The sequence below is a fragment of the Schistocerca nitens genome, chromosome 7 (genome assembly GCF_023898315.1).
Source record: "Schistocerca nitens isolate TAMUIC-IGC-003100 chromosome 7, iqSchNite1.1, whole genome shotgun sequence".
NCBI classification, from domain to species: Eukaryota; Metazoa; Arthropoda; class Insecta; order Orthoptera; family Acrididae; genus Schistocerca; species Schistocerca nitens.
The window spans coordinates 323,989,215-324,004,343 of record NC_064620.1 but is presented as its reverse complement, the minus strand read 5'-3'; the positions used below and the strand labels follow the sequence as shown (position 1 = coordinate 324,004,343).

General features: G+C 45.2%; 1 protein-coding gene and 1 pseudogene across 1 annotated transcript in view; both read left to right on the top strand.

Moving 5' to 3' along the window:
- Positions 1-15,129, top strand: part of LOC126195601 (probable basic-leucine zipper transcription factor K) — a 778,093-nt gene that overhangs the window by 137,718 nt on the left and 625,246 nt on the right. The gene's annotated exons all lie outside the window — the stretch shown is intronic.
- On the top strand, positions 794-911 carry LOC126195986 (5S ribosomal RNA; annotated as a pseudogene).

The window sequence follows — 15,129 nt, the reverse complement described above, 5'->3', positions numbered from 1 at the left end:
AACCATATGCTTGCAGCAGAATTATGATCACAGCTGCCTCTGGCCAGGCTACCACTGACAACACAACACCACCAAGCAAGCATGGCTACACTCTTGCCATGAAAAAGTTGCTGGAGAATCCAGTGGCGCTCAGTTGTCTTCAGTGATGAGAGTATGTTCTGTATGTATGCGAGTGATGAACACAGACGAGTATGGTGTAGACCTGGTGAGCTGCCTGTTCCGGCGTGCATTCACCCACGTCACACAGCTCCCATCCCAGTCTTCATGGTCTGGTGGGGGAGAGGGGGAGCGGAATCAGTTACAGCTAGCGGTGACATCTGATGGATCTTCTCGATAAAGTAACCAGTGCTCGCTATGTTGCACAAGCTGTTATCCCCTTAGTAGCTGTTATCCCCTTAGTACTGCCATTTGTTTCGGCAGGAAGATGATGAGCTTTTTTGGCAGAAGGATGGACGTCCACATAACGGTTGCTGCGACGCAACGTGTTGTTCATGGTGTAAAAACACTGCCCGGCTCAGCAAAATCACAATCTCTCTCGCCAAGTGAACACGAACAGAATATGATGAAGCGCGAACTTACCGATTCTAAAGACCCTACAAGAACCATTTCTGAAATGCATCGAAAGGATAAATATGCCTGGGACAGTCTATCACAGGATATTATTCGTTTGTGTGCGGGTAATACTCGCCTGTTTGCCGCCAGAGGGAGGTAAACTGTCTGCCGATGCGATTGTTTGGGCATCCTTCATTGTGACACGTGTGTTTTATTTGATCTCCATTTGATATCGTTTATCGGCAACGGCCTTGCCACAGTGGATACACCGGTTCCCGTCCGATCACCGAAGTTAAGCGCTGTCGGGCGTGGCCGGCACTTGGATGGGTTACTATCCGGGCCGCCATGCGCTGTTGCAATTTTTCAGGGTGCACTCAGCCTCGTGATGCCAATTGAGGAGCTACTCGACCGAATAGTAGCGGCTCCGGTCAAAGAAAACCATCATAACGACCGGGAGAGCGGTGTGCTAACCACACACCCCTCCTATCCGCATCCTCAGCTGAGGATGACACGGCGGTCGGATGGTCCCTGTGGGTCACATGTGGCCTGATGACGTAGTGCTTTTGTTATCGTTTACTTCTACAGTGAAGAACTACCTGTCAGATTAGTTATAAAATAAAATGATTTTGAGGGTGTTGCATTTTTTTTCCGGTTGTGTAGCTGCGCCAAAGTATGAAAAACGTAAAACGAGACTCTCCTCCAAGTGCAAAAGATGTGTTGTCCCGTTGCAGTTGTGTTGTTCCAGTGGACAAAGAGTCTTACGCTCTCACGTCGACTAAAAGATATCGTGCTGAAAGGCCCACTGTTTGTTGGGTCTTCTCTCTCTCTCTATCTTTCTTTCTTTCTTTCTTTCTTTTTTTCTTTCTCTCCCTTCCATTAATCCAAATAGCTTTTAATATACTGCAAAAACAGTCGTTTCGGGGTAGAGAGAGACGGAGATGTACACCTAGTATGATATGGTAAATATAACATCTCAGACAAACAATGGAGCCTCAAAGAAAATGATACGATCCAAGTGAAATCGACGAGTCCTGTTCAGAAGGTGAGCGCCATATCACTGTTCCCGCCACGCTCCGCGCTGTGCCGACGGCGTGCAGTTTTTGTGGGCGGTGCTGTGATCTCGGTGTTCTTAGCGGCAGATCCTCGCCTTTTGTTACTGGTGTGGCGTGAGGCTCTCCTGCTCTCGGCTTTCCATTTATTGGCAGGACCGCTGTCTGCCGGTCGAGGGGCGAGAGAATCAACGCACAATACCGACTGATCCCTTAATAGCAGCCTGCCGCTCTGACGGCTCTGCCTAATGACGTCCAGGTACGAGGAGGGAGGGACGAAACCTCACACTGGAGGCGCAACTCGCTACTCGTGATCAGCAGGAGGCGTACGTGCGGAGCAACTGACAACAACGCTTCTGTCTGCCGCACGGTTTACAGCTGCAGTAACTCGCATCACGGACGCTGTACCCATCAGATTTTCAATCTTTGTAAATAGATTTTCAAAGAGCCCAACACTGACATGTCAGATCGGTCGCTGCGTTCATGTATCGTTGACGGTAACAAAGCAAGGAAGCTTCCGACGTTCAGTCGACGTCGAAGTTATTAGAGAGGGAGCACACGCTCGATTTGAACAAGTTTCTGTTGTGGTCTTCAGCCGAAGACGGATTTGGTGCTGGTCTCCACGCCAGTCTATTCTGTGCACGTCACTTCATGTCTTCAAATCTGCTGCAACCTGCATACTTTTGAACCTGCTTACTGTACTCATCATGTGGTCTCCGTTTCCAGTTTGTACACCCCGCTCATCCTTCCGTTACCAAATTGACTGTTCCTTGATGCGCCAGGATTTTCCTGTCAACTGATCCCCTAATTTTTTTACTGGGTGTGGTGCAAATTTCTTTTCTCCCAAGTTCGATATAATACCATCATATTAGCTGCTCGATCACCCTACCGAATCTTCTGCATTTTTCTTTGGCACCCTGTTTCAAAAGCTTCTATTCTCTTCCTGTCTGAACTGCTTATCGTCCACGTTTCAGCTCCGTTCAAGGGCACATTCCGGACATACGCCTTCAGAAAAGATTCCCAAGAACTTAAATTTGTATTAGATGTTAACAGATTCTTCTCTCAGAAATCATTTTGTTGCTATACGGAGGCTGCAGTTATTATGCTTCACAAACTTATCTCTTCCTTTTAGTATCTTATTCCCTTATATAATTCCCTCCCATTGCCTGATTTAACTCAACATTTCATTACCCTGTTTCACATCTATTGATATTCATCTTATAAGCTCTTTTCAACACGCTATCCATTCTCTCCAAATGTTCTTCGAAGTCACCTGCTGTGTCTGACAGAATTACATGTCATCGACAAACCCATTTTACTTTTTTATTTTTTGTATTTTTTATTTTATTTTTAATTTGTTTTCGCTGATCTTTAATTCCCTTTTGAAATTCCCCCTTGGTTTCCTTTATAGCTTGTGCAGATTAAGTAATGTCGGGAACAGGCTAAAACCTTGTCATTCCCTTCTCAACTACTGCTTCACTATTCATGTCCTTCGAACCTTGCAACAGCAGTCTGTTTTCCATACAAATTATAAAGAACCTTTCGCTCCCTACGTTTAATCTCTGCAGCTTTTAGAATTTCGAAGAGTGTATCCCACTCAACACAGTCAAAAGCTTTCTACAAATCTATATGCGCTATAAAATCGGGTTTTCCTTTCTTTAAACTACCTTCTAAGTTAATATTGAGCAGTAAAATGGTGAAATCGTCCCGTCACTACCCTAAAGTTGTGACGTTCCTTATAATAATCAGGCCATTTATTTTTTCTGTAATTAAATTTTTTAATTACTTCTAAGACTCCTACATTATGTATTGTCTCCAGCAGTAGTTTACAGAATTACAGGATCGGAGCGACAGTCAGTGTCCGCGGCGTGCGCAGCTTGAGCATCACATGTTGTTGGGATCTTCAGTCCGAAGATTAGTTTCATGAAAGAAATATTTCAATACATTCGCTGCTTGTACAGGGTGGTCAAAATAAAACCAGCTCAGAAAGTATTTACGGTAAGACTGATTCGGAGCTGACCTTTGTTAGTGAATACCACAGAAGATGCAGGAAATGACCTCGGTTGACTCGATGCAGCACAGCACCCTGCTCCATTTATCATACTGTGAGACGTGGACAAAACTTTTTCATCCGGTGCGCAAGATGCATGAGATAGCCGATATATCCTGAAACTTCAAAATGTTTCGAATGGCTCTGAGCACTATGGGACTTAACATCGGAGGTCATCAGTCCCCTAGATCTAGGAACTACTTAAACCTAACTAACCTGAGGACATCACACACATCCATACCCGAGGCAGGATTCGAACCTGCGACCGTAGCAGTCGCGTGGTTCCGGACTGAAGCGCCTAGAACCGCTCGGCTACCGCGGCCGGCCCTCAAACTTCAAGAAGAACGTAATCATTCCAATTGTAAAGAAAGCAGATGTCGACATGTGTTAATATTACCGACCTATCACTTTAATAAGACATGGTTGTAAAACAATTAACATGAATTATTTACAGGAGAATGGAAAAAGTGACAGAAAACTACCTGCAGCAAGATCTGTTTGGCTTCTGGAGAAACGTAGGAACATACGAGGCGGTAATGACTCTACGACATCTCTTAGAAGACAGATTAAGAAAAGGAAGAGCTACGTTTATAGCATTTCTAGACTTAGAAAAACCATTTGACAATATTAACTGGAATACTCTGTTTGATCTTCTGGAGATACCAGTAGTAAAATTCGGAAGCGAAAGGCTAATTACAGCTTGTGCAGAAACCAGAGGCAGCTGTGAGTCTAGCGGCAAGAAAAGAAAGCAATTGTTAGCAGGTAGTGAGACAGGGTCGTAGCCCATTCCCGATGTTATTCAATCTTTACAATGAGCAAGCAGTAAGGGAAAGCAAAGAAAAATTCGTAGTAGGAATTAAAGTTCAGGGATAAGAAACATAAGCTTTGAGGTGTCTGATTCCGTCACAGACGCCAAAGGACTTGGCAGAGCATTTTAACGGAATAGACAGCGTCTTCTGACAAGGAGATAAGATGAACATCAACAAAAGCAAAACAAGGTGACACTGAGGGAATTAGATCAGCCAGCTCACTCGTGAATGTACGCGCCTTGTCTCGTTGTTGCAGACAGTCTCGTGTTAAATATCACTTACATTTTACTAATATTCTGTGGCATTGTTTCCACGTGTATATTGCTATTGTCAAGACGCTGCTTCATGGCGAGAATTATTGTGCGACTTCATAATTAAACTCATTTTCCAAATTACTGAACCGGCTAGCGAAATAATCAGCAAGGTCAAACAACAATGGAGAAGGCGAATTACAGCAGGTGAAAAAGGAAGATGGAGAAGCAAAGAGCAAAGACGGAAAGAGATAGGGGAAGGAGGATATGGTCTGACGGAGGGGAGGAAGATACGGTCAGAGAGCGGATGGAGGAAAATATCAAAGACAGGGGAAGAAAGAGGTGAAGAGACAGAGTGGGGAGGAGGGGATAGACAGAGAGAGGTGGGAGAATGAGATGGATAGCCAAAGGGAGAAAGAGGTGGACACAGAGAGGAGGCAGAGCAGGGGGTGAAGGAAGAGGCGGAGGAAGAAGAAGAGTGCTCAGTATGTGTTACACACATACATGGGCGAAGCCATGGAGAAAAGTCTAGTTTCCAATAGACTCACTGTGATGCATCCCTATTTTCATATATGGAAGATAGCTACCTGCCTTCCTATTCGATGCCAGATATTGTCAGATTATAATATGACAGCACTATCGGCTGCGAGGATCCTCATCAGAAGAACTTGAACACGGAACAGTTGGTAGACTATCTAAATGCTTACTCGGGAGGTCAATTCTAGGACGGACCAGTTCCATCCCACCTCCGTCAATGACATGAATGTGTCCAGTGTAGCCAAACGAGACGAAGATCACTTCTCATAGCCATATCAACTGCTTCTCATTAACAATGTGAGGGGCAAAGTGATTTAGTGATATGGTGATGCTTCGCTGCTTAGTGTCTTGAAAGAACCAACTTCCATTCTCTGTTGTCACAACGAATACTTTCTGCTATTGGAGCGTTGGGAATTGCCTCTATTCAGCCTTGTAAGGTAAAATTATAACATAATTCAATACACAAGCAGCATCAACGACAAACGATCATATTCAAATTTTTGGGTTGAGCTGCGAGCAAGACGATGTTTTACTTTTAATGGAAACTACGTAAGTTCTAAATCCGGTGATCCTACGTGGATTGAAACCCAAGTTCTTTCCAAAATGAGTTTAGCGTCTGGACAACTATGCCACATCGGTTGGTACTGTACAACGCCGTCGTCTTCGTTGTTGTTGTTGTGGTCGTTGTCCAAAGACTGGTTTGCAGCAGCTCTCCAAGCTAGTCAATCTCTTGCAAGCCTCTTAATCTTTATGTAACTATTAGAAGCTACACTCCTGGAAATTGAAATAAGAACACCGTGAATTCATTGTCCCAGGAAGGGGAAACTTTATTGACACATTCCTGGGGTCAGATACATCACATGATCACACTGACAGAACCACAGGCACATAGACACAGGCAACAGAGCATGCACAATGTCGGCACTAGTACAGTGTATATCCACCTTTCGCAGCAATGCAGGCTGCTATTCTCCCATGGCGACGATCGTAGAGATGCTGGATGTAGTCCTGTGGAACGGCTTGCCATGCCATTTCCACCTGGCGCCTCGGTTGGACCAGCGTTCGTGCTGGACGTGCAGACCGCATGAGACGACACTTCATCCAGTCCCAAACATGCTCAATGGGGGACAGATCCGGAGATCTTGCTGGCCAGGGTAGTTGACTTACACCTTCTAGAGCACGTTGGGTGGCACGGGATACATGCGGACGTGCATTTTCCTGTTGGAACAGCAAGTTCCCTTGCCGGTCTAGGAATGGTAGAACGATGGGTTCGATGACGGTTTGGATGTACCGTGCACTATTCAGTGTCCCCTCGACGATCACCAGTGGTGTACGGCCAGTGTAGGAGATCGCTCCCCACACCATGATGCCGGGTGTTGGCCCTGTGTGCCTCGGTCGTATGCAGTCCTGATTGTGGCGCTCACCTGCACGGCGCCAAACACGCATACGACCATCATTGGCACCAAGGCAGAAGCGACTCTCATCGCTGAAGACGACACGTCTCCATTCGTCCCTCCATTCACGCCTGTCGCGACACCACTGGAGGCGGGCTGCACGATGTTGGGGCGTGAGCGGAAGACGGCCTAACGGTGTGCGGGACCGTAGCCCAGCTTCATGGAGACGGTTGCGAATGGTCCTCGCCGATACCCCAGGAGCAACAGTGTCCCTAATTTGCTGGGAAGTGGCGGTGCGGTCCCCTACGGCACTGCGTAGGATCCTACGGTCTTGGCGTGCATCCGTGCGTCGCTGCGGTCCGGTCCCAGGTCGACGGGCACGTGCACCTTCCGCCGACCACTGGCGACAACATCGATGTACTGTGGAGACCTCACGCCCCACGTGTTGAGCAATTCGGCGGTACGTCCACCCGGCCTCCCGCATGCCTACTATACGCCCTCGCTCAAAGTCCGTCAACTGCACATACGGTTCACGTCCACGCTGTCGCGGCATGCTACCAGTGTTAAAGACTGCGATGGAGCTCCGTATGCCACGGCAAACTGGCTGACACTGACGGCGGCGGTGCACAAATGCTGCGCAGCTAGCGCCATTCGACGGCCAACACCGCGGGTCCTGGTGTGTCCGCTGTGCCGTGCGTGTGATCATTGCTTGTACAGCCCTCTCGCAGTGTCCGGAGCAAGTATGGTGGGTCTGACACACCGGTGTCAATGTGTTCTTTTTTCCATTTCCAGGAGTGTACATGCAATCGAACCTGCTTACTGTAGCCAGTCCTTCTCACCCTCTACAATTTTAACCCCCGTCCACAACTATCCACATTATCAAATTGACAATTCCTTGGCGTCTTAGGATGTGTCTTATAAAGCGATCCATTATTTTACTCAAGTTGTGCCATAAATGTCTTTTCCCTCTAGTTCGACACAGTACCTCTTCTTTAGTTTCTCCTTGTACCTATTTAATTTTCAGAACCGCTCTGTAGGTCCATATTTCAAAAGCTTCTGTTCTCCTCTTGTTTGAACTGCTTATCGACCTTCTTTTACTTCTTCACAAGGCTATGCTCTAAAAAAAATTTCACAAAAACTTCCTAAAATTTAAATTAGAATATGATGTTAATAAATTTCTCTTTTTCGGAAAAGTCTTTCTTGTTATGGGCAGTCAGCATTTTGTATCCTATCTCTATCGACCAGCAACAGTTATTTTGCTGCCCAGACAGTAAAACTCACGCCCTACTGTTAGTGTCGCGTTTACCAACTTAATTCTCTAAGCGTCGTCTGTTTCGTTCTACATAGTCTGGCAGTAGAACCGCATGCTCTCAGTAAATTAATTTCCCTTTGCTTTCAGCCATTTGCAGTACCAACATAGCAAGGCCATGTTGGTTAATTTTGCAAGACCAGACCAGTTAATCATCGAGACTGTTGCTGCTGGAAGAGTTATGTATTTGTAAATGGCACGAAAAATGCTATTTACTGTGTCACTAATTAAACAACAGTGTGTGATCCAGTGGAATGACATAGAAAAACGTGTTCATATTGTTAATATACTACACATCAAAACTGGGTAACTTCAAAATGTATCACTGCATCAGAAGTAACTTTATACAACCTCTGACCAACTTTGTACAGCTGGTAAACGACACCATACTGCGAACAAATTTTTTGCGGTTTGTGGAAGGCGATTCCGAAGAAAAATGAAATTCCAATAGCGCGATAGAGTTTCCACCAAACTATAACTAAGGCTATGGAATATTTCAGTGATCTTAACAGCAACTGACGGAACAATAGTCACATTCTTCACTGACATGTTACGTAAGGTGAATGAATGGTATAAACTTAACGTACAACAGAGGAAGTGTTCTATGAGGGTTGTCCAGAAAGTAGTGCACCGCATTTTTTTCTTCGACAATTCTTGATTGAACATAATGAGAATTACACACACAAAGCAATGGTGTTTTATCTACACAACCTATTCATCCACGTAACCTCCATCCTGTTCTATGGTCTTCCTCCAGTGCGAAACAAGGATGTGTATGTTCTGTCAGTACCTATCCTTGCCCTGGTGGCGGAGCCAGTGCTACTCCTTATCGTCCTCAAGATGTCTTCCACAAATGGCATCCTTTAATGGCCCAAACAAGTGGAAGTCCGAGGGAGCTAGGTCAGGGCTGTAGGGTGGATGGGGTAACACTGTCCAACCCCGTTTTGCGATGTGTTAAATAGTCTTCAGACTTGTGTGGGGCCGAGCATGTTGCAGCAAAACGTGTCCTAGATTGCTGTGGCTCAGAAATCGCCAGACGCGCTTCTTGAGTTTTGATAATGTGTTGACATATGTTTCTGAATTAATGGTACCGCCTCTTTGCATCACACCAATGAGAATCACACTTTCACAGTCCCTGAACACGGTGAGCATAACCTTACACTTTCTTTGTTGATTGACAGATTGAGCGCCAACTGCCGAGTCCTAATGCATCTGTCCTCGCGAATGATATCAGCTCTCTGCAACATGTCAGGTGTGACAGCCGTGGATGGTCTCGCCGACAGCTGCAAATCGTGGAGCTCCGCCGAAACGCCATTTGATGACCTCAGCCTCCGAGACCAGCGACTAACTTTACTTCTGTCGTCAGCAGATGCTCTATAGACTTAAAACAGGCGTTTGTGAATATTCCCAACAGTGCCTTTCCCTGCAGTCAGAAATTCAGTGACGGCACGTTGCGTGTAACGTATATCACCTACAGACGCCATTTTGAAACTGTGCTCCAGCTACGCTATCTGTCGGAAGTGACGGAAACTTGGAGAGCTCACTCAGGAGACTCCAGATAATACGCACGTAACGTTTCGCAGTCGTGGCATTGTTTTCAGCTGAGGAAAAGAAATACGGCGCATTACTTTCTGGGCAATCCTCGTATATAAGTTTGCCAAATAATGTGTTTTCAATGGATTTCTCTGCTCTTTCGCTTTGATTTCGCACCTCAATTTTTTCTTTATTCGGAGTCAATAATTTACCGGTTTTTAAAAGTTGTGAGAAACTTAAGATTTAACATGGCCTTTAAATGTAAAGATTTTTCAGCTTGAAATGTGACTGTCTCTGGTCACAGACGCTTTTTTTGTCATACATGCAATATTTGGTAACAGTTTCAAGAGAAACAGATGAAGATTGATTCGAAAGTTGCGTCATTTCGCTCCTTGTTGATTTTAAGCCCCCTCAAGACCACTGGATTTGTTAGTATTTTGTGCTTACCATTTGTTGAAAGATGCCAAATTATGAAAATTATCAATGAAGTACAGCTGAAGAGAAGTGAAATATAAAATGTATCAGGGTTTATCTTAGGCGGTATAACTAAGTATCAAACGTAACATTTTGCTCTTCTAGTATATAAACAAATAGTGGGAAAAGCAGGCGCCAGGTTGAGATTCATAGGAAGAATTCTAAGAAAATGTGACTCATCGACGAAAGAAGTAGCTTACAAAACGCTTGTTCGTCCGATTCTTGAGTATTGCTCATCAGTATGGGACCCTTACCAGGTTGGATTAATAGAAGAGATAGACATGATCCAGCGAAAAGCAGCGCGATTCGTCATGGGGACATTTAGTCAGCGCGAGAGCGTTACGGAGATGCTGAACAAGCTCCAGTGGCGGACACTTCAAGAAAGGCGTTACGCAATACGGAGAGGTTTATTATCGAAATTACGAGAGAGCACATTCCGGGAAGAGATGGGCAACATATTACTACCGCCCACATATATCTCGCGTAATGATCACAACGAAAAGATCCGAGAAATTAGAGCAAATACGGAGACTTACAAGCAGTCGTTCTTCCCACGCACAATTCGTGAATGGAACAGGGAAGGGGGGGATCAGATAGTGGTACAATAAGTACCCTCCGCCACACACCGTAAGGTGGCTCGCGGAGTATAGATGTAGATGTAGATAAAATCACAGTAGTTATGTTTACTATCAAAAACAGTCTTGATTACAATTTATTTATTCTGGTGACCGATTTGGACCACTACTATGGTCATCTTCAGACCAATGAGTAAGAAACTCCTTCTGGTGGTAAATTACTACTCATTTCAGTAGCGATTTACCACCAGAAGGAAGTTCTTACTGATTGGTCTGAAGATGGCCACAGTAGTAGTCGTACCGATCACAGGAATAAATAAATTGTGATCAAGAATGTTTTTGATAGTAAATATTTGTAACAAGATTGATCACTGTTCACTCCCGCAATGTATTCAAAAGTAATTTACAGTAGTTATGTGTTTAGTATTTACATAATATTTTGCTTTTCATTTATTTGTTTATTGAAGAGCGCGTCTTGTGTGATGTGACCCTCAAAGAACAAGTATTAATGTGACCAATGTCCCTGTTTTAGTATATGTGTAACTGAAATGTTTCAACGTCAGCTGGAGAGAAATCTCATTAAAAGTGCTGAGGAATGAGTTTTTTTGAAAATCTGGAAACCCTAGTTCTACAAAATATTCTGAGCGTTCAGGATTGACCCTGAAAGAGGTCCCTCAACGTGCTCATTAAGCGGTTCGTACCCCTACGAGAGGCTGGAATTTTTTGAGGCAACCTGCCTCCATTAACAAAAATTAATACTGGCCTGTAGCTACCATAACAAATGACAGCCCCTCGGTAGGCGGGCTTATGGGTGGAGGGGGGCAGTGGGGGAGGGGTGCGGGGGAGGCGGCGGAAAGCGTTCCCGTGTTCTCCAGCGGTCACCCCAGGCCTTCCTTCACGCCTCTGGGCCAGGTACCGACAGCAGCCACCATATGTCAACGCTCGCAACCTGACAACCAGGCGCCCCAGCGACCCCGCGACCCCGCCTGTTCGCTCGAGCAAAACGCTGATTTTGTTCCCTTCAGGAAAATAATGTGCTTCGATGACAGCGGACTTTCGTCACTTATTTTTCATCGCGCTGCTGCAAAAAAGTCTCTTATGAGGGTCATTTGTTTCCCTCCCCAAGATATCTGCCCAGAGGCGTCTCACGAAAAACTAAAAACTGAAACCATCTGTGGGCGACACTCACATTTCGGACAGATAGTTAGCGATTTATTACCATGCCAATTACAGCGGCTAATAACTGTAGAGAAATGGTGTAAAAGGAACTGGAACAAAACGATTGGACACGTTATTTTGCAACTAATTACAGGCTGAGGGGCCACTACCTTAAGTTTTTGTTGTAAATGAAAGAATGGCTCAGTTTTGCAAAGGAAACAGATTTGTTACGGGAATCGTGATGGCTGGAAATGTAAGGTACCAACCTAAATTAGAGTTGTTCGATTGCTGTTTCAACTCAGATCATTCACAGTGTGTGTGTGTGTGTGTGTGTGTGTGAGAGAGAGAGAGAGAGAGAGAGAGAGAGAGAGAGTTCATAGGCTGATTGCTTCGAGATACAGAAACAGGAAGTTCACAAACATGCAACACTCATCTGCTGACCGTTACTAATATGTACAATACATTTAGTTCTGAATTAATGCACCAATTTCTGTCTCGCACATGTTGACTCAGCTTCAACATGCTACCGGCGCGGTCAGTGCAGCGGATTGCTAAGTGAAGGGGCCGGGGTTCGGTTCCCGGCTGGGTAAGAAATCTTCGCGCTCGGGGCTGAGTGTTATGTTTTCCTTATTTCGCATCGTCATAATTGACATTACTAGTGAATTGGCTGAATGGGAACGATTTGAAATCCAATACATTGAAAAATAAATTCTATGATTTCATGAGTATGTTTAAAATACTTGTACACAGAGCTCAGGCAGTCCGAGATGCACATAGTTTAACTAAAGAACTCGCCCACTACAAGTCAGTGTTCAACACAAATGGATACTCTGTCCTTCATATTAACGGGGCACTACCTGTTAACGCCAGGAAGAGGATACAGAGGAAAACCCCCTCGACAAAATTTCCAGCTTTTCTTCCCTTTTCTATCAGTATTCCGTTGAAGATAGCAAGAAACCTCCATAATTTACAGGTGAAAGTGCCTTTCCGCCCACCATCTAAGAGTGCCGACCTGCTGGGAGTAGTGGAAGATAATTTGTTATTGCGGAAGGCCGGAACAAACAAAATACCGTGCCAATAAGGCGTACGTAGGCCAGGCCACGAGCACTGTGCAAGAACGTTCCACTGAGGATCAACGCTGCACTCGCCTTTTGCAACCAAGCTAGTCAGCTATTACAATGAAATGAACACCCTTAGCTGCGTACAGGCGTTGACATACGTCAACGGGGACAGATGAAAATGTGTGCCCCGACAAGGACTCGAACCCGGTCCGAAAAAACAGATACCATCTTAGTATAGTTAAGGCTCACCGGCCACTTGACCATCTTCTTCTTCTGTGCGAATGCACAAACAGTGCCCGAACTCTTACGGGAATCGGCAACGCGCCGCGAGTAATGAGTATAATGGGCGGGGGCACTACGAATGTAGTGCGGGACAATACGTTGCGAATATGGGTTTCGCGGGAGGCGTGCCAGAGATAAATCCCCGCAGTCGTGCTATCCCCTGTGTCCTCGGTGGCTCAGATGGATAGCCGGCACGGTAGCTCAGCGTGTTCGGTCAGAGAGCCGGTTGGCCTCCGTAATAACAAAACTGAGTGAAAGGATCAACCACTGAACTTGAACAGGATGTCTTGCGACGTCCGCGACGACCAAACACAACTATCAATAACGAACAAAAGGCAAAAAAAAAAAAATGTATAGAGCGTCTGCCATGTAAGCAGGAGATCCCGGGTTGTAGTCCCGGTCGGGCACACATTTTCATCTGTCCTCGTTGACGTATGTCAACGCGTGTTCGCAGCTAATGGTGTTCATTTCATTGTAATTTCATTCTAACGAGCTGCATGGTCACCAATGATATCTGTTCTTGTCCGAAAGAACAGATACCATCTTAGTATATATCTAGTCAGCTATTGCCGAACATTTCATATGTACCCGACATTTAATGGAGTGGCCACAGCAAGATCTTTTTGGGAATCCGTTATTGAAGAATCCGTGTAAATACGCATGGCGGAAAATTTGATGAACTGTGACAGCAGCTACCAGCTGGATAATTCGTGAATTCCTGTCATCTCCACGATTTGTTCAAATCGAAGACGACAGAGTACGCCGGCAACGGCGACGAGCGGTAATGCAATTCCACCAGCGATGGCGCTGCACCGGCTAGTGTGGTCCGGGTGTCAACATATTCCTGATGCATGCGTGGAACGCCCACTGTGCGCTGTGCGGGATGGAGGACGTCTTAGTCAGTTTTAGATGGCTCACCTGATGACCATAGAGTGTAGTTGCAGGGACCGGCTGCAGGCCAGAAACTTTTTCCAACACTAAAATCGCTGGGAAAATTTTAAAACTAATAACTAGCTTACTATTGAGACACCAGATTCTTTCTCTACGTTATCCATCTCCTACTTTTCATACTTCATGTTTCCCTCTAAACAAACACTTGTTCAGATGGGATGCAGCGTGGGTTTCATTAGAAGCCGCGCGGGATTAGCCGAGCGGTCGCCGGCACGGTAGCTCAGCGTGTTCGATCAGAGGGTTAGCTGCCCTCTGTAATAAAAAATAAAAAAAACTGAGTTAGTCGATCAACAACGAACTTAAACGGATGTCTTACGACGTCCGCCCCGAGCAGATGCAACGAACGAAAGCGAACAAAATGAGATTAAAAAAAAGAAAAAGAAAAAAAAAACGGTCTAAGGCGCTGCAGTCATGGACTGTGCGGCTGGTCCCGGCGAGGTTCGAGTCCTCCCTCGGGCACGGGTATGTGTGTTTGTCCTTAGGGTAATTTAGGTTAAGTAGTGTGTAAGCTTAGGAACTGATGACCTTAGCAGTTAAGTCCCATAAGATTTCACACACATTTGAACATTTTTTTGTTCCATTAGAAGTGTTTAAGTAAGTTTATCGTCGAGATCTTATGCAGCAAATGGTGCACGAAGCAAATCTTCACGGTAGCTGAGCGCCGCTCACTGTTTTTACGCCCGTAAATTGAGAGTAGAACTTACTGTGGAACTAGTTTTACTTGCTATACCGTGTAATTAATACGGCCTTCACTTTCTGACGTCGAGAATAGAAACTATTGATGCAGCACTCAGGTAACCGGGTGCTTAATAGCGCCTGATAAATTGCGCTCTTAACACGCAATCAATGCTAATTTTAAAGAGAAATCGACAAGAAAAATGGCACAAGACCATAGTCGAGCAGTAAGTTAGGCAGCAACTCCAGAACAACGATAAGTTATTTCTGAGCCCTAAATGTTTCTAATTAATTAATATCACTCCTACGGCTCATTTACGTTGTGAGGTTCTCGCATACAGTGCACTTAACATTACCTACCAGCTAGGAGAATCATCTACGATACGCATTGTTGTGAAATGACGTCCATCACTGCCTTCAGACCAAGCGTAGAGACATCTGCAAGCAACTGATACAGTAATTCTCCTAT